This window comes from Myxine glutinosa, chromosome 2 (assembly GCF_964187855.1).
Source record: "Myxine glutinosa chromosome 2, kmMyxGlut1.1, whole genome shotgun sequence".
NCBI classification, from domain to species: Eukaryota; Metazoa; Chordata; class Myxini; order Myxiniformes; family Myxinidae; genus Myxine; species Myxine glutinosa.
Genome location: NC_136262.1, coordinates 158,768,844 through 158,785,566, shown reverse-complemented (window position 1 = coordinate 158,785,566; position 16,723 = coordinate 158,768,844).

The following is a 16,723-nucleotide window of genomic DNA, read 5'->3' as shown; positions in this document are numbered from 1 at the left end:
TGAAAAACCACTTTTCGCACTTGTGTTAGTGTTGAAAAACCACTTTTCGCACTTGTGTTGGTGCAGGAAACCACTTTTGCACCTGTGTTAGTGTTGAAAAACCACTTTTGCACTTGTATTATTGTGGAAAAAACACTTTTTGCACTTGTGATAGTGTTGAAAAACCACTTTTCGCACTTGTGTTAGTGTTGAAAAACCACTTTTCGCACTTGTGTTAGTGTTGAAAAACTACTTTTCGCACTTGTGTTGGTGCAGGAAACCACTTTTGCACTTGTATTAGTGTGGAAAGAACACTTTTCGCACTTGTGTTAGTGTTGAAAAACCACTTTTCGCACTTGTGTTAGTGTTGAAAAACCACTTTTCGCACTTGTGTTAGTGTTGAAAAACCACTTTTCGCACTTGTGTTAGTGTTGAAAAACCACTTTTCGCACTTGTGTTGGTGCAGGAAACCACTTTTGCACTTGCATTAGTGTGGAAAAAACACTTTTTGCACTTGGGATAGAGTTGAAAAACCACTTTTCGCACTTGTGTTAGTGTTGAAAAACCACTTTTCGCACTTGTGTTGGTGCAGGAAACCACTTTTGCACTTGTGTTAGTGTTGAAAAACCACTTTTGCACTTGTATTAGTGTGGAAAAAACACTTTTTGCACTTGTGATAGTGTTGAAAAACCACTTTTCGCACTTCTGTTAGTGTTGAAAAACCACTTTTCGCACTTGTGTTAGTGTTGAAAAACTACTTTTCGCACTTGTGTTGGTGCAGGAAACCACTTTTGCACTTGTATTACTGTGGAAAAACCACTTTTCGCACTTGTGTTAGTGTTGAAAAACCACTTTTCGCACTTGTGTTAGTGTTGAAAAACCACTTTTCGCACTTGTGTTGGTGCAGGAAACCACTTTTGCACTTGTATTAGTGTGGAAAAAACACTTTTCGCACTTGTGTTAGTGTTGAAAAACCACTTTTCGCACTTGTGTTGGTGTTGAAAAACCACTTTTCGCACTTGTGTTAGTGTTGAAAAACCACTTTTCGCACTTGTGTTGGTGCAGGAAACCACTTTTGCACTTGTATTAGTGTGGAAAAAACACTTTTCGCACTTGTGTTAGTGTGGAAAAACCACTTTTCGCACTTGTGTTAGTGTTGAAAAACCACTTTTCGCACTTGTGTTGGTGCAGGAAACCACTTTTGCACTTGTGATAGTGTTGAAAAACCACTTTTCGCACTTGTGTTAGTGTTGAAAAACCACTTTTTGCACTTGTGTTGGTGCAGGAAACCACTTTTGCACTTGTATTAGTGTGCAAAAACCACTTTTCGCACTTGTGTTAGTGTTGAAAAACCACTTTTCGCACTTGTGTTAGTTTTGAAAAACCACTTTTCGCACTTGTGTTGGTGCAGGAAACCACTTTTGCACTTGTGTTAGTGGAGAAAAACCACTTTTCGCACTTGTGTTAGTGTTGAAAAACCACTTTTCGCACTTGTGTTAGTGTTGAAAAAACACTTTTCGCACTTGTGTTGGTGCAGGAAACCACTTTTGCACTTGTGTTAGTGGAGAAAAACCACTTTTCGCACTTGTGTTAGTGTTGAAAAACCACTTTTCGCACTTGTGTTAGTGTTGAAAAAACACTTTTCGCACTTGTGTTGGTGCAGGAAACCACTTTTTGCACTTGTGATAGTGTTGAAAAACCACTTTTCGCACTTGTGTTAGTGTTGAAAAACCACTTTTCGCACTTGTGTTAATGTTGAAAAACCACTTTTCGCACTTGTGTTGGTGCAGTAAACCACTTTTGCACTTGTATTAGTGTGGAAAAAACACTTTTTGCACTTGTGATAGTGTTGAAAAACCACTTTTCGCACTTGTGTTAGTGTTGAAAAACCACTTTTCGCACTAGTGTGGTGCAGGAAACCACTTTTGCACTTGTATTAGTGTGGAAAAAACACTTTTGGCACTTGGGATAGAGTTGAAAAACCACTTTTCGCACTTGTGTTAGTGTTGAAAAACCACTTTTTGCACTTGTGTTGGTGCAGGAAACCACTTTTGCACTTGTGTTAGTGTTGAAAAAACACTTTTGCACTTGTATTATTGTGGAAAAAACACTTTTTGCACTTGTGATAGTGTTGAAAAACCACTTTTCGCACTTGTGTTAGTGTTGAAAAACCACTTTTCGCACTTGTGTTAGTGTTGAAAAACTACTTTTCGCACTTGTGTTAGTGTTGAAAAACCACTTTTTGCACTTGTGTTGGTGCAGGAAACCACTTTTGCACTTGCATTAGTGTGGAAAAATCACTTTTTGCACTTGGGATAGAGTTGAAAAACCACTTTTCGCACTTGTGTTAGTGTTGAAAAACCACTTTTCGCACTTGTGTTGGTGCAGGAAACCACTTTTGCACTTGTGTTAGTGTTGAAAAACCACTTTTGCACTTGTATTAGTGTGGAAAAAACACTTTTTGCACTTGTGATAGTGTTGAAAAACCACTTTTCGCACTTCTGTTAGTGTTGAAAAACCACTTTTCGCACTTGCGTTAGTGTTGAAAAACTACTTTTCGCACTTGTGTTGGTGCAGGAAACCACTTTTGCACTTGTATTACTGTGGAAAAACCACTTTTCGCACTTGTGTTAGTGTTGAAAAACCACTTTTCGCACTTGTGTTAGTGTTGAAAAACCACTTTTCGCACTTGTGTTGGTGCAGGAAACCACTTTTGCACTTGTATTAGTGTGGAAAAAACACTTTTCGCACTTGTGTTAGTGTTGAAAAACCACTTTTCGCACTTGTGTTAGTGTTGAAAAACCACTTTTCGCACTTGTGTTAGTGTTGAAAAACCACTTTTCGCATTTGTGTTGGTGCAGGAAACCACTTTTGCACTTGTATTAGTGTGGAAAAAACACTTTTCGCACTTGTGTTAGTGTGGAAAAACCACTTTTCGCACTTGTGTTAGTGTTGAAAAACTACTTTTCGCACTTGTGTTAGTGTTGAAAAACCACTTTTCGCACTTGTGTTGGTACAGGAAACCACTTTTGCACTTGCATTTGTGTGGAAAAAACACTTTTTGCACTTGGGATAGAGTTGAAAACCCACTTTTCGCACTTGTGTTAGTGTTGAAAAACCACTTTTCGCACTTGTGTTGGTGCAGGAAACCACTTTTGCACTTGTGTTAGTGTTGAAAAACCACTTTTGCACTTGTATTAGTGTGGAAAAACACTTTTTGCACTTGTGATAGTGTTGAAAAACCACTTTTCGCACTTCTGTTAGTGTTGAAAAACCACTTTTCGCACTTGCGTTAGTGTTGAAAAACTATTTTTCGCACTTGTGTTGGTGCAGGAAACCACTTTTGCACTTGTATTACTGTGGAAAAACCACTTTTCGCACTTGTGTTAGTGTTGAAAAACCACTTTTCGCACTTGTGTTAGTGTTGAAAAACCACTTTTCGCACATGTGTTAGTGTTGAAAAACCACTTTTCGCACTTGTGTTGGTGCAGGAAACCAATTTTGCACTTGTATTAGTGTGGAAAAAACACTTTTCGCACTTGTGTTAGTGTTGAAAAACCACTTTTCGCACTTGTGTTAGTGTTGAAAAACCACTTTTCGCACTTGTGTTAGTGTTGAAAAACCACTTTTCGCACTTGTGTTGGTGCAGGAAACCACTTTTGCACTTGTATTAGTGTGGAAAAAACACTTTTCGCACTTGTGTTAGTGTGGAAAAACCACTTTTCGCACTTGTGTTAGTGTTGAAAAACCACTTTTCGCACTTGTGTTGGTGCAGGAAACCACTTTTGCACTTGTGATAGTGTTGAAAAACCACTTTTCGCACTTGTGTTAGTGTTGAAAAACCACTTTTCGCACTTGTGTTGGTGCAGGAAACCACTTTTGCACTTGTATTAGTGTGGAAAAACACTTTTTGCACCTGGGATAGTGTTGAAAAACCACTTTTCGCACTTGTGTTAGTGTTGAAAAACCACTTTTCGCACTTGTGTTGGTGCAGGAAACCACTTTTGCACTTGTGTTAGTGTTGAAAAACCACTTTTCGCACTTGTGTTAGTGTTGAAAAACCACTTTTCGCACTTGTGTTAGTGTTGAAAAACCACTTTTTGCACTTGTGATAGTGTTGAAAAACCACTTTTCGCACTTGTGTTAGTGTTGAAAAACCACTTTTCGCACTTGTGTTAATGTTGAAAAACCACTTTTCGCACTTGTGTTGGTGCAGTAAACCACTTTTGCACTTGTATTAGTGTGGAAAAAACACTTTTTGCACTTGTGATAGTGTTGAAAAACCACTTTTCGCACTTGTGTTAGTGTTGAAAAACCACTTTTCGCACTAGTGTGGTGCAGGAAACCACTTTTGCACTTGTATTAGTGTGGAAAAACCACTTTTCGCACTTGTGTTAGTGTTGAAAAACCACTTTTCGCACTTGTGTTAGTGTTGAAAAACCACTTTTCGCACTTGTGTTAGTGTTGAAAAACCACTTTTCGCACTTGTGTTAGTGTTGAAAAACCCCTTTTCGCACTTGTGTTAGTGTTGAAAAAACACTTTTCGCACTTGTGTTGGTGCAGGAAACCACTTTTGCACTTGTATTAGTGTGGAAAAACACTTTTTGCACTTGGGATAGTGTTGAAAAACCACTTTTCGCACTTGTGTTAGTGTTGAAAAACCACTTTTCGCACTTGTGTTGGTGCAGGAAACCACTTTTGCACTTGTGTTAGTGTTGAAAAACCACTTTTCGCACTTGTGTTAGTGTTGAAAAACCACTTTTCGCACTTGTGTTAGTGTTGAAAAACCACTTTTTGCACTTGTGATAGTGTTGAAAAACCACTTTTCGCACTTGTGTTAGTGTTGAAAAACCACTTTTCGCAATTGTGTTAATGTTGAAAAACCACTTTTCGCACTTGTGTTGGTGCAGTAAACCACTTTTGCACTTGTATTAGTGTGGAAAAAACACTTTTTGCACTTGTGATAGTGTTGAAAAACCACTTTTCGCACTTGTGTTAGTGTTGAAAAACCACTTTTCGCACTAGTGTGGTGCAGGAAACCACTTTTGCACTTGTATTAGTGTGGAAAAACCACTTTTCGCACTTGTGTTAGTGTTGAAAAACCACTTTTCGCACTTGTGTTAGTGTTGAAAAACCACTTTTCGCACTTGTGTTAGTGTTGAAAAACCACTTTTCGCACTTGTGTTGGTGCAGGAAACCACTTTTGCACTTGTGTTAGTGGAGAAAAAACACTTTTCGCACTTGTGTTAGTGTTGAAAAACCACTTTTCGCACTTGTGTTAGTGTTGAAAAAACACTTTTCGCACTTGTGTTGGTGCAGGAAACCACTTTTGCACTTGTATTAGTGTGGAAAAACACTTTTTGCACTTGGGATAGTGTTGAAAAACCACTTTTCGCACGTGTGTTGGTGCAGTAAACCACTTTTGCACTTGTATTAGTGTGGAAAAAACACTTTTTGCACTTGTGATAGTGTTGAAAAACCACTTTTCGCACTTGTGTTAGTGTTGAAAAACCACTTTTCGCACTAGTGTGGTGCAGGAAACCACTTTTGCACTTGTATTAGTGTGGAAAAACCACTTTTCGCACTTGTGTTAGTGTTGAAAAACTACTTTTCGCACTTGTGTTAGTGTTGAAAAACCACTTTTCGCACTTGTGTTAGTGTTGGAAAATCACTTTTCACACTTGTGTTGGTGCAGGAAACCACTTTTGCACTTGTGTTAGTGTTGAAAAACCACTTTTCGCACTTGTGTTAGTGTTGAAAAACCACTTTCGCACTTGTGTTAGTGTTGAAAAAACACTTTTCGCACTTGTGTTGGTGCAGGAAACCACTTTTGCACTTGTATTAGTGTGGAAAAAACACTTTTTGCACTTGTGTTAGTGTTGAAAAACCACTTTTCGCACTTGTGTTGGTGCAGGAAACCACTTTTGCACTTGTGTTAGTGGAGAAAAACCACTTTTCGCACTTGTGTTAGTGTTGAAAAACCACTTTTCGCACTTGTGTTAGTGTTGAAAAACCACTTTTCGCACTTGTGTTAGTGTTGAAAAAACACTTTTCGCACTTGTGTTGGTGCAGGAAACCACTTTTGCACTTGTATTAGTGTGGAAAAACACTTTTTGCACTTGGGATAGTGTTGAAAAACCACTTTTCGCACTTGTGTTAGTGTTGAAAAACCACTTTTGCACTTGTGTTAGTGGAGAAAAACCACTTTTCGCACTTGTGTTAGTGTTGAAAAACCACTTTTCGCACTTGTGTTAATGTTGAAAAACCACTTTTCGCACGTGTGTTGGTGCAGTAAACCACTTTTGCACTTGTATTAGTGTGGAAAAAACACTTTTTGCACTTGTGATAGTGTTGAAAAACCACTTTTCGCACTTGTGTTAGTGTTGAAAAACCACTTTTCGCACTAGTGTGGTGCAGGAAACCACTTTTGCACTTGTGATAGTGTTGAAAAACCACTTTTCGCACTTGTGTTAGTGTTGAAAAACCACTTTTCGCACTTGTGTTAGTGTTGAAAAAACACTTTTCGCACTTGTGTTGGTGCAGGAAACCACTTTTGCACTTGTGTTAGTGGAGAAAAACCACTTTTCGCACTTGTGTTAGTGTTGAAAAACCACTTTTCGCACTTGTGTTAGTGTTGAAAAAACACTTTTCGCACTTGTGTTGGTGCAGGAAACCACTTTTGCACTTGTATTAGTGTGGAAAAACACTTTTTGCACTTGGGATAGTGTTGAAAAACCACTTTTCGCACTTGTGTTAGTGTTGAAAAACCACTTTTCGCACTTGTGTTGGTGCAGGAAACCACTTTTGCACTTGTGTTAGTGTTGAAAAACCACTTTTCGCACTTGTGTTAGTGTTGAAAAACCACTTTTCGCACTTGTTTTAGTGTTGAAAAACCACTTTTTGCACTTGTGATAGTGTTGAAAAACCACTTTTCGCACTTGTGTTAGTGTTGAAAATCCACTTTTCGCACTTGTGTTAATGTTGAAAAACCACTTTTCGCACGTGTGTTGGTGCAGTAAACCACTTTTGCACTTGTATTAGTGTGGAAAAAACACTTTTTGCACTTGTGATAGTGTTGAAAAACCACTTTTCGCACTTGTGTTAGTGTTGAAAAACCACTTTTCGCACTAGTGTGGTGCAGGAAACCACTTTTGCACTTGTATTAGTGTGGAAAAACCACTTTTCGCACTTGTGTTAGTGTTGAAAAACTACTTTTCGCACTTGTGTTAGTGTTGAAAAACCACTTTTCGCACTTGTGTTAGTGTTGGAAAATCACTTTTCACACTTGTGTTGGTGCAGGAAACCAATTTTGCACTTGTGTTAGTGTTGAAAAACCACTTTTCGCACTTGTGTTAGTGTTGAAAAACCACTTTCGCACTTGTGTTAGTGTTGAAAAAACACTTTTCGCACTTGTGTTGGTGCAGGAAACCACTTTTGCACTTGTATTAGTGTGGAAAAAACACTTTTTGCACTTGGGATAGTGTTGAAAAACCACTTTTCGCACTTGTGTTAGTGTTGAAAAACCACTTTTCGCACTTGTGTTGGTGCAGGAAACCACTTTTGCACTTGTGTTAGTGTTGAAAAACCACTTTTGCACTTGTATCAGTGTGGAAAAAACACTTTTTGCACTTGTGATAGTGTTGAAAAACCACTTTTCGCACTTGTGTTAATGTTGAAAAACCACTTTTCGCACTTGTGTTAGTGTTGAAAAACCACTTTTGGCACTTGTGTTGGTGCAGGAAACCACTTTTGCACTTGTATTAGTGTGGAAAAAACACTTTTCGCACTTGCGTTAGTGTTGAAAAACCACTTTTTGCACTTGTGTTAGTGTTGAAAAACCACTTTTCGCACTTGCGTTGGTGCAGGAAACCACTTTTGCACTTGTATTAGTGTGGAAAAACCACTTTTCGCACTTGTGTTAGTGTTGAAAAACCACTTTTCGCACTTGTGTTAGTGTTGAAAAACCCCTTTTCGCACTTGTGTTAGTGTTGAAAAAACACTTTTCGCACTTGTGTTGGTGCAGGAAACCACTTTTGCACTTGTATTAGTGTGGAAAAACACTTTTTGCACTTGGGATAGTGTTGAAAAACCACTTTTCGCACTTGTGTTAGTGTTGAAAAACCACTTTTCGCACTTGTGTTGGTGCAGGAAACCACTTTTGCACTTGTGTTAGTGTTGAAAAACCACTTTTCGCACTTGTGTTAGTGTTGAAAAACCACTTTTCGCACTTGTGTTAGTGTTGAAAAACCACTTTTTGCACTTGTGATAGTGTTGAAAAACCACTTTTCGCACTTGTGTTAGTGTTGAAAAACCACTTTTCGCAATTGTGTTAATGTTGAAAAACCACTTTTCGCACTTGTGTTGGTGCAGTAAACCACTTTTGCACTTGTATTAGTGTGGAAAAAACACTTTTTGCACTTGTGATAGTGTTGAAAAACCACTTTTCGCACTTGTGTTAGTGTTGAAAAACCACTTTTCGCACTAGTGTGGTGCAGGAAACCACTTTTGCACTTGTATTAGTGTGGAAAAACCACTTTTCGCACTTGTGTTAGTGTTGAAAAACCACTTTTCGCACTTGTGTTAGTGTTGAAAAACCACTTTTCGCACTTGTGTTGGTGCAGGAAACCACTTTTGCACTTGTGTTAGTGGAGAAAAACCACTTTTCGCACTTGTGTTAGTGTTGAAAAACCACTTTTCGCACTTGTGTTAGTGTTGAAAAAACACTTTTCGCACTTGTGTTGGTGCAGGAAACCACTTTTGCACTTGTATTAGTGTGGAAAAACACTTTTTGCATTTGGGATAGTGTTGAAAAACCACTTTTCGCACTTGTGTTAGTGTTGAAAAACCACTTTTGCACTTGTGTTAGTGGAGAAAAACCACTTTTCGCACTTGTGTTAGTGTTGAAAAACCACTTTTCGCACTTGTGTTAATGTTGAAAAACCACTTTTCGCACGTGTGTTGGTGCAGTAAACCACTTTTGCACTTGTATTAGTGTGGAAAAAACACTTTTTGCACTTGTGATAGTGTTGAAAAACCACTTTTCGCACTTGTGTTAGTGTTGAAAAACCACTTTTCGCACTAGTGTGGTGCAGGAAACCACTTTTGCACTTGTATTAGTGTGGAAAAACCACTTTTCGCACTTGTGTTAGTGTTGAAAAACTACTTTTCGCACTTGTGTTAGTGTTGAAAAACCACTTTTCGCACTTGTGTTAGTGTTGGAAAATCACTTTTCACACTTGTGTTGGTGCAGGAAACCACTTTTGCACTTGTGTTAGTGTTGAAAAACCACTTTTCGCACTTGTGTTAGTGTTGAAAAACCACTTTCGCACTTGTGTTAGTGTTGAAAAAACACTTTTCGCACTTGTGTTGGTGCAGGAAACCACTTTTGCACTTGTATTAGTGTGGAAAAAACACTTTTTGCACTTGTGTTAGTGTTGAAAAACCACTTTTCGCACTTGTGTTGGTGCAGGAAACCACTTTTGCACTTGTGTTAGTGGAGAAAAACCACTTTTCGCACTTGTGTTAGTGTTGAAAAACCACTTTTCGCACTTGTGTTAGTGTTGAAAAACCACTTTTCGCACTTGTGTTAGTGTTGAAAAAACACTTTTCGCACTTGTGTTGGTGCAGGAAACCACTTTTGCACTTGTATTAGTGTGGAAAAACACTTTTTGCACTTGGGATAGTGTTGAAAAACCACTTTTCGCACTTGTGTTAGTGTTGAAAAACCACTTTTGCACTTGTGTTAGTGGAGAAAAACCACTTTTCGCACTTGTGTTAGTGTTGAAAAACCACTTTTCGCACTTGTGTTAATGTTGAAAAACCACTTTTCGCACGTGTGTTGGTGCAGTAAACCACTTTTGCACTTGTATTAGTGTGGAAAAAACACTTTTTGCACTTGTGATAGTGTTGAAAAACCACTTTTCGCACTTGTGTTAGTGTTGAAAAACCACTTTTCGCACTAGTGTGGTGCAGGAAACCACTTTTGCACTTGTGATAGTGTTGAAAAACCACTTTTCGCACTTGTGTTAGTGTTGAAAAACCACTTTTCGCACTTGTGTTAGTGTTGAAAAAACACTTTTCGCACTTGTGTTGGTGCAGGAAACCACTTTTGCACTTGTGTTAGTGGAGAAAAACCACTTTTCGCACTTGTGTTAGTGTTGAAAAACCACTTTTCGCACTTGTGTTAGTGTTGAAAAAACACTTTTCGCACTTGTGTTGGTGCAGGAAACCACTTTTGCACTTGTATTAGTGTGGAAAAACACTTTTTGCACTTGGGATAGTGTTGAAAAACCACTTTTCGCACTTGTGTTAGTGTTGAAAAACCACTTTTCGCACTTGTGTTGGTGCAGGAAACCACTTTTGCACTTGTGTTAGTGTTGAAAAACCACTTTTCGCACTTGTGTTAGTGTTGAAAAACCACTTTTCGCACTTGTTTTAGTGTTGAAAAACCACTTTTTGCACTTGTGATAGTGTTGAAAAACCACTTTTCGCACTTGTGTTAGTGTTGAAAAACCACTTTTCGCACTTGTGTTAATGTTGAAAAACCACTTTTCGCACGTGTGTTGGTGCAGTAAACCACTTTTGCACTTGTATTAGTGTGGAAAAAACACTTTTTGCACTTGTGATAGTGTTGAAAAACCACTTTTCGCACTTGTGTTAGTGTTGAAAAACCACTTTTCGCACTAGTGTGGTGCAGGAAACCACTTTTGCACTTGTATTAGTGTGGAAAAACCACTTTTCGCACTTGTGTTAGTGTTGAAAAACTACTTTTCGCACTTGTGTTAGTGTTGAAAAACCACTTTTCGCACTTGTGTTAGTGTTGGAAAATCACTTTTCACACTTGTGTTGGTGCAGGAAACCAATTTTGCACTTGTGTTAGTGTTGAAAAACCACTTTTCGCACTTGTGTTAGTGTTGAAAAACCACTTTTCGCACTAGTGTGGTGCAGGAAACCACTTTTGCACTTGTATTAGTGTGGAAAAACCACTTTTCGCACTTGTGTTAGTGTTGAAAAACTACTTTTCGCACTTGTGTTAGTGTTGAAAAACCACTTTTCGCACTTGTGTTAGTGTTGGAAAATCACTTTTCACACTTGTGTTGGTGCAGGAAACCACTTTTGCACTTGTGTTAGTGTTGAAAAACCACTTTTCGCACTTGTGTTAGTGTTGAAAAACCACTTTCGCACTTGTGTTAGTGTTGAAAAAACACTTTTCGCACTTGTGTTGGTGCAGGAAACCACTTTTGCACTTGTATTAGTGTGGAAAAAACACTTTTTGCACTTGTGTTAGTGTTGAAAAACCACTTTTCGCACTTGTGTTGGTGCAGGAAACCACTTTTGCACTTGTGTTAGTGGAGAAAAACCACTTTTCGCACTTGTGTTAGTGTTGAAAAACCACTTTTCGCACTTGTGTTAGTGTTGAAAAACCACTTTTCGCACTTGTGTTAGTGTTGAAAAAACACTTTTCGCACTTGTGTTGGTGCAGGAAACCACTTTTGCACTTGTATTAGTGTGGAAAAACACTTTTTGCACTTGGGATAGTGTTGAAAAACCACTTTTCGCACTTGTGTTAGTGTTGAAAAACCACTTTTGCACTTGTGTTAGTGGAGAAAAACCACTTTTCGCACTTGTGTTAGTGTTGAAAAACCACTTTTCGCACTTGTGTTAATGTTGAAAAACCACTTTTCGCACGTGTGTTGGTGCAATAAACCACTTTTGCACTTGTATTAGTGTGGAAAAAACACTTTTTGCACTTGTGATAGTGTTGAAAAACCACTTTTCGCACTTGTGTTAGTGTTGAAAAACCACTTTTCGCACTAGTGTGGTGCAGGAAACCACTTTTGCACTTGTGATAGTGTTGAAAAACCACTTTTCGCACTTGTGTTAGTGTTGAAAAACCACTTTTCGCACTTGTGTTAGTGTTGAAAAAACACTTTTCGCACTTGTGTTGGTGCAGGAAACCACTTTTGCACTTGTGTTAGTGGAGAAAAACCACTTTTCGCACTTGTGTTAGTGTTGAAAAACCACTTTTCGCACTTGTGTTAGTGTTGAAAAAACACTTTTCGCACTTGTGTTGGTGCAGGAAACCACTTTTGCACTTGTATTAGTGTGGAAAAACACTTTTTGCACTTGGGATAGTGTTGAAAAACCACTTTTCGCACTTGTGTTAGTGTTGAAAAACCACTTTTCGCACTTGTGTTGGTGCAGGAAACCACTTTTGCACTTGTGTTAGTGTTGAAAAACCACTTTTCGCACTTGTGTTAGTGTTGAAAAACCACTTTTCGCACTTGTTTTAGTGTTGAAAAACCACTTTTTGCACTTGTGATAGTGTTGAAAAACCACTTTTCGCACTTGTGTTAGTGTTGAAAAACCACTTTTCGCACTTGTGTTAATGTTGAAAAACCACTTTTCGCACGTGTGTTGGTGCAGTAAACCACTTTTGCACTTGTATTAGTGTGGAAAAAACACTTTTTGCACTTGTGATAGTGTTGAAAAACCACTTTTCGCACTTGTGTTAGTGTTGAAAAACCACTTTTCACACTAGTGTGGTGCAGGAAACCACTTTTGCACTTGTATTAGTGTGGAAAAACCACTTTTCGCACTTGTGTTAGTGTTGAAAAACTACTTTTCGCACTTGTGTTAGTGTTGAAAAACCACTTTTCGCACTTGTGTTAGTGTTGGAAAATCACTTTTCACACTTGTGTTGGTGCAGGAAACCAATTTTGCACTTGTGTTAGTGTTGAAAAACCACTTTTCGCACTTGTGTTAGTGTTGAAAAACCACTTTCGCACTTGTGTTAGTGTTGAAAAAACACTTTTCGCACTTGTGTTGGTGCAGGAAACCACTTTTGCACTTGTATTAGTGTGGAAAAAACACTTTTTGCACTTGGGATAGTGTTGAAAAACCACTTTTCGCACTTGTGTTAGTGTTGAAAAACCACTTTTCGCACTTGTGTTGGTGCAGGAAACCACTTTTGCACTTGTGTTAGTGTTGAAAAACCACTTTTGCACTTGTATCGGTGTGGAAAAAACACTTTTTGCACTTGTGATAGTGTTGAAAAACCACTTTTCGCACTTGTGTTAATGTTGAAAAACCACTTTTCGCACTTGTGTTAGTGTTGAAAAACCACTTTTGGCACTTGTGTTGGTGCAGGAAACCACTTTTGCACTTGTATTAGTGTGGAAAAAACACTTTTCGCACTTGCGTTAGTGTTGAAAAACCACTTTTTGCACTTGTGTTAGTGTTGAAAAACCACTTTTCGCACTTGCGTTGGTGCAGGAAACCAATTTTGCACTTGTATTAGTGTGGAAAAACCACTTTTCGCACTTGTGTTAGTGTTGAAAAACCACTTTTCGCACTTGTGTTAGTGTTGAAAAACCACTTTTCGAACTTGTGTTCGTGCAGGAAACCACTTTTGCACTTGTATTAGTGTGAAAAAAACCACTTTTCGCACTTGTGTTAGTGTTGAAAAACCACTTTTCGCACTAGTGTGGTGCAGGAAACCACTTTTGCACTTGTATTAGTGTGGAAAAACCACTTTTCGCACTTGTGTTAGTGTTGAAAAACCACTTTTCGCACTTGTGTTAGTGTTGAAAAACCACTTTTCGCACTTATGTTAGTGTTGAAAAACCACTTTTCACACTTGTGTTGGTGCAGGAAACCACTTTTGCACTTGCATTAGTGTGGAAAAAACACTTTTGGCACTTGGGATAGAGTTGAAAAACCACTTTTCGCACTTGTGTTAGTGTTGAAAAACCACTTTTCGCACTTGTGTTGGTGCAGGAAACCACTTTTGCACTTGTGTTAGTGTTGAAAAAACACTTTTGCACTTGCATTATTGTGGAAAAAACACTTTTTGCACTTGTGATAGTGTTGAAAAACCACTTTTCGCACTTGTGTTAGTGTTGAAAAACCACTTTTCGCACTTGTGTTAGTGTTGAAAAACTACTTTTCGCACTTGTGTTAGTGTTGAAAAACCACTTTTTGCACTTGTGTTGGTGCAGGAAACCACTTTTGCACTTGCATTAGTGTGGAAAAAACACTTTTTGCACTTGGGATAGAGTTGAAAAACCACTTTTTGCACTTGGGATAGAGTTGAAAAACCACTTTTCGCACTTGTGTTAGTGTTGAAAAACCACTTTTCGCACTTGTGTTAGTGTTGAAAAACCACTTTTCGCACTTGTGTTAGTGTTGAAAAACCACTTTTCGAACTTGTGTTCGTGCAGGAAACCACTTTTGCACTTGTATTAGTGTGAAAAAAACCACTTTTCGCACTTGTGTTAGTGTTGAAAAACCACTTTTCGCACTAGTGTGGTGCAGGAAACCACTTTTGCACTTGTATTAGTGTGGAAAAACCACTTTTCGCACTTGTGTTAGTGTTGAAAAACCACTTTTCGCACTTGTGTTAGTGTTGAAAAACCACTTTTCGCACTTATGTTAGTGTTGAAAAACCACTTTTCACACTTGTGTTGGTGCAGGAAACCACTTTTGCACTTGCATTAGTGTGGAAAAAACACTTTTGGCACTTGGGATAGAGTTGAAAAACCACTTTTCGCACTTGTGTAAGTGTTGAAAAACCACTTTTCGCACTTGTGTTGGTGCAGGAAACCACTTTTGCACTTGTGTTAGTGTTGAAAAAACACTTTTGCACTTGCATTATTGTGGAAAAAACACTTTTTGCACTTGTGATAGTGTTGAAAAACCACTTTTCGCACTTGTGTTAGTGTTGAAAAACCACTTTTCGCACTTGTGTTAGTGTTGAAAAACTACTTTTCGCACTTGTGTTAGTGTTGAAAAACCACTTTTTGCACTTGTGTTGGTGCAGGAAACCACTTTTGCACTTGCATTAGTGTGGAAAAAACACTTTTTGCACTTGGGATAGAGTTGAAAAACCACTTTTCGCACTTGTGTTAGTGTTGAAAAACCACTTTTCGCACTTGTGTTGGTGCAGGAAACCACTTTTGCACCTGTGTTAGTGTTGAAAAACCACTTTTGCACTTGTATTATTGTGGAAAAAACACTTTTTGCACTTGTGATAGTGTTGAAAAACCACTTTTCGCACTTGTGTTAGTGTTGAAAAACCACTTTTCGCACTTGTGTTAGTGTTGAAAAACTACTTTTCGCACTTGTGTTGGTGCAGGAAACCACTTTTGCACTTGTATTAGTGTGGAAAGAACACTTTTCGCACTTGTGTTAGTGTTGAAAAACCACTTTTCGCACTTGTGTTAGTGTTGAAAAACCACTTTTCGCACTTGTGTTAGTGTTGAAAAACCACTTTTCGCACTTGTGTTAGTGTTGAAAAACCACTTTTCGCACTTGTGTTGGTGCAGGAAACCACTTTTGCACTTGCATTAGTGTGGAAAAAACACTTTTTGCACTTGGGATAGAGTTGAAAAACCACTTTTCGCACTTGTGTTAGTGTTGAAAAACCACTTTTCGCACTTGTGTTGGTGCAGGAAACCACTTTTGCACTTGTGTTAGTGTTGAAAAACCACTTTTGCACTTGTATTAGTGTGGAAAAAACACTTTTTGCACTTGTGATAGTGTTGAAAAACCACTTTTCGCACTTCTGTTAGTGTTGAAAAACCACTTTTCGCACTTGTGTTAGTGTTGAAAAACTACTTTTCGCACTTGTGTTGGTGCAGGAAACCACTTTTGCACTTGTATTACTGTGGAAAAACCACTTTTCGCACTTGTGTTAGTGTTGAAAAACCACTTTTCGCACTTGTGTTAGTGTTGAAAAACCACTTTTCGCACTTGTGTTAGTGTTGAAAAACCACTTTTCGCACTTGTGTTGGTGCAGGAAACCACTTTTGCACTTGTATTAGTGTGGAAAAAACACTTTTCGCACTTGTGTTAGTGTTGAAAAACCACTTTTCGCACTTGTGTTAGTGTTGAAAAACCACTTTTCGCACTTGTGTTAGTGTTGAAAAACCACTTTTCGCACTTGTGTTGGTGCAGGAAACCACTTTTGCACTTGTATTAGTGTGGAAAAAACACTTTTCGCACTTGTGTTAGTGTGGAAAAACCACTTTTCGCACTTGTGTTAGTGTTGAAAAACCACTTTTCGCACTTGTGTTGGTGCAGGAAACCACTTTTGCACTTGTGATAGTGTTGAAAAACCACTTTTCGCACTTGTGTTAGTGTTGAAAAACCACTTTTTGCACTTGTGTTGGTGCAGGAAACCACTTTTGCACTTGTATTAGTGTGCAAAAACCACTTTTCGCACTTGTGTTAGTGTTGAAAAACCACTTTTCGCACTTGTGTTAGTTTTGAAAAACCACTTTTCGCACTTGTGTTGGTGCAGGAAACCACTTTTGCACTTGTGTTAGTGGAGAAAAACCACTTTTCGCACTTGTGTTAGTGTTGAAAAACCACTTTTCGCACTTGTGTTAGTGTTGAAAAAACACTTTTCGCACTTGTGTTGGTGCAGGAAACCACTTTTGCACTTGTGTTAGTGGAGAAAAACCACTTTTCGCACTTGTGTTAGTGTTGAAAAACCACTTTTCGCACTTGTGATAGTGTTGAAAAACCACTTTTCGCACTTGTGTTAGTGTTGAAAAACCACTTTTCGCACTTGTGTTAATGTTGAAAAACCACTTTTCGCACTTGTGTTGGTGCAGTAAACCACTTTTGCACTTGTATTAGTGTGGAAAAAACACTTTTTGCACTTGTGATAGTGTTGAAAAACCACTTTTCGCACTTGTGTTAGTGTTGAAAAACCACTTTTCGCACTAGTGTGGTGCAG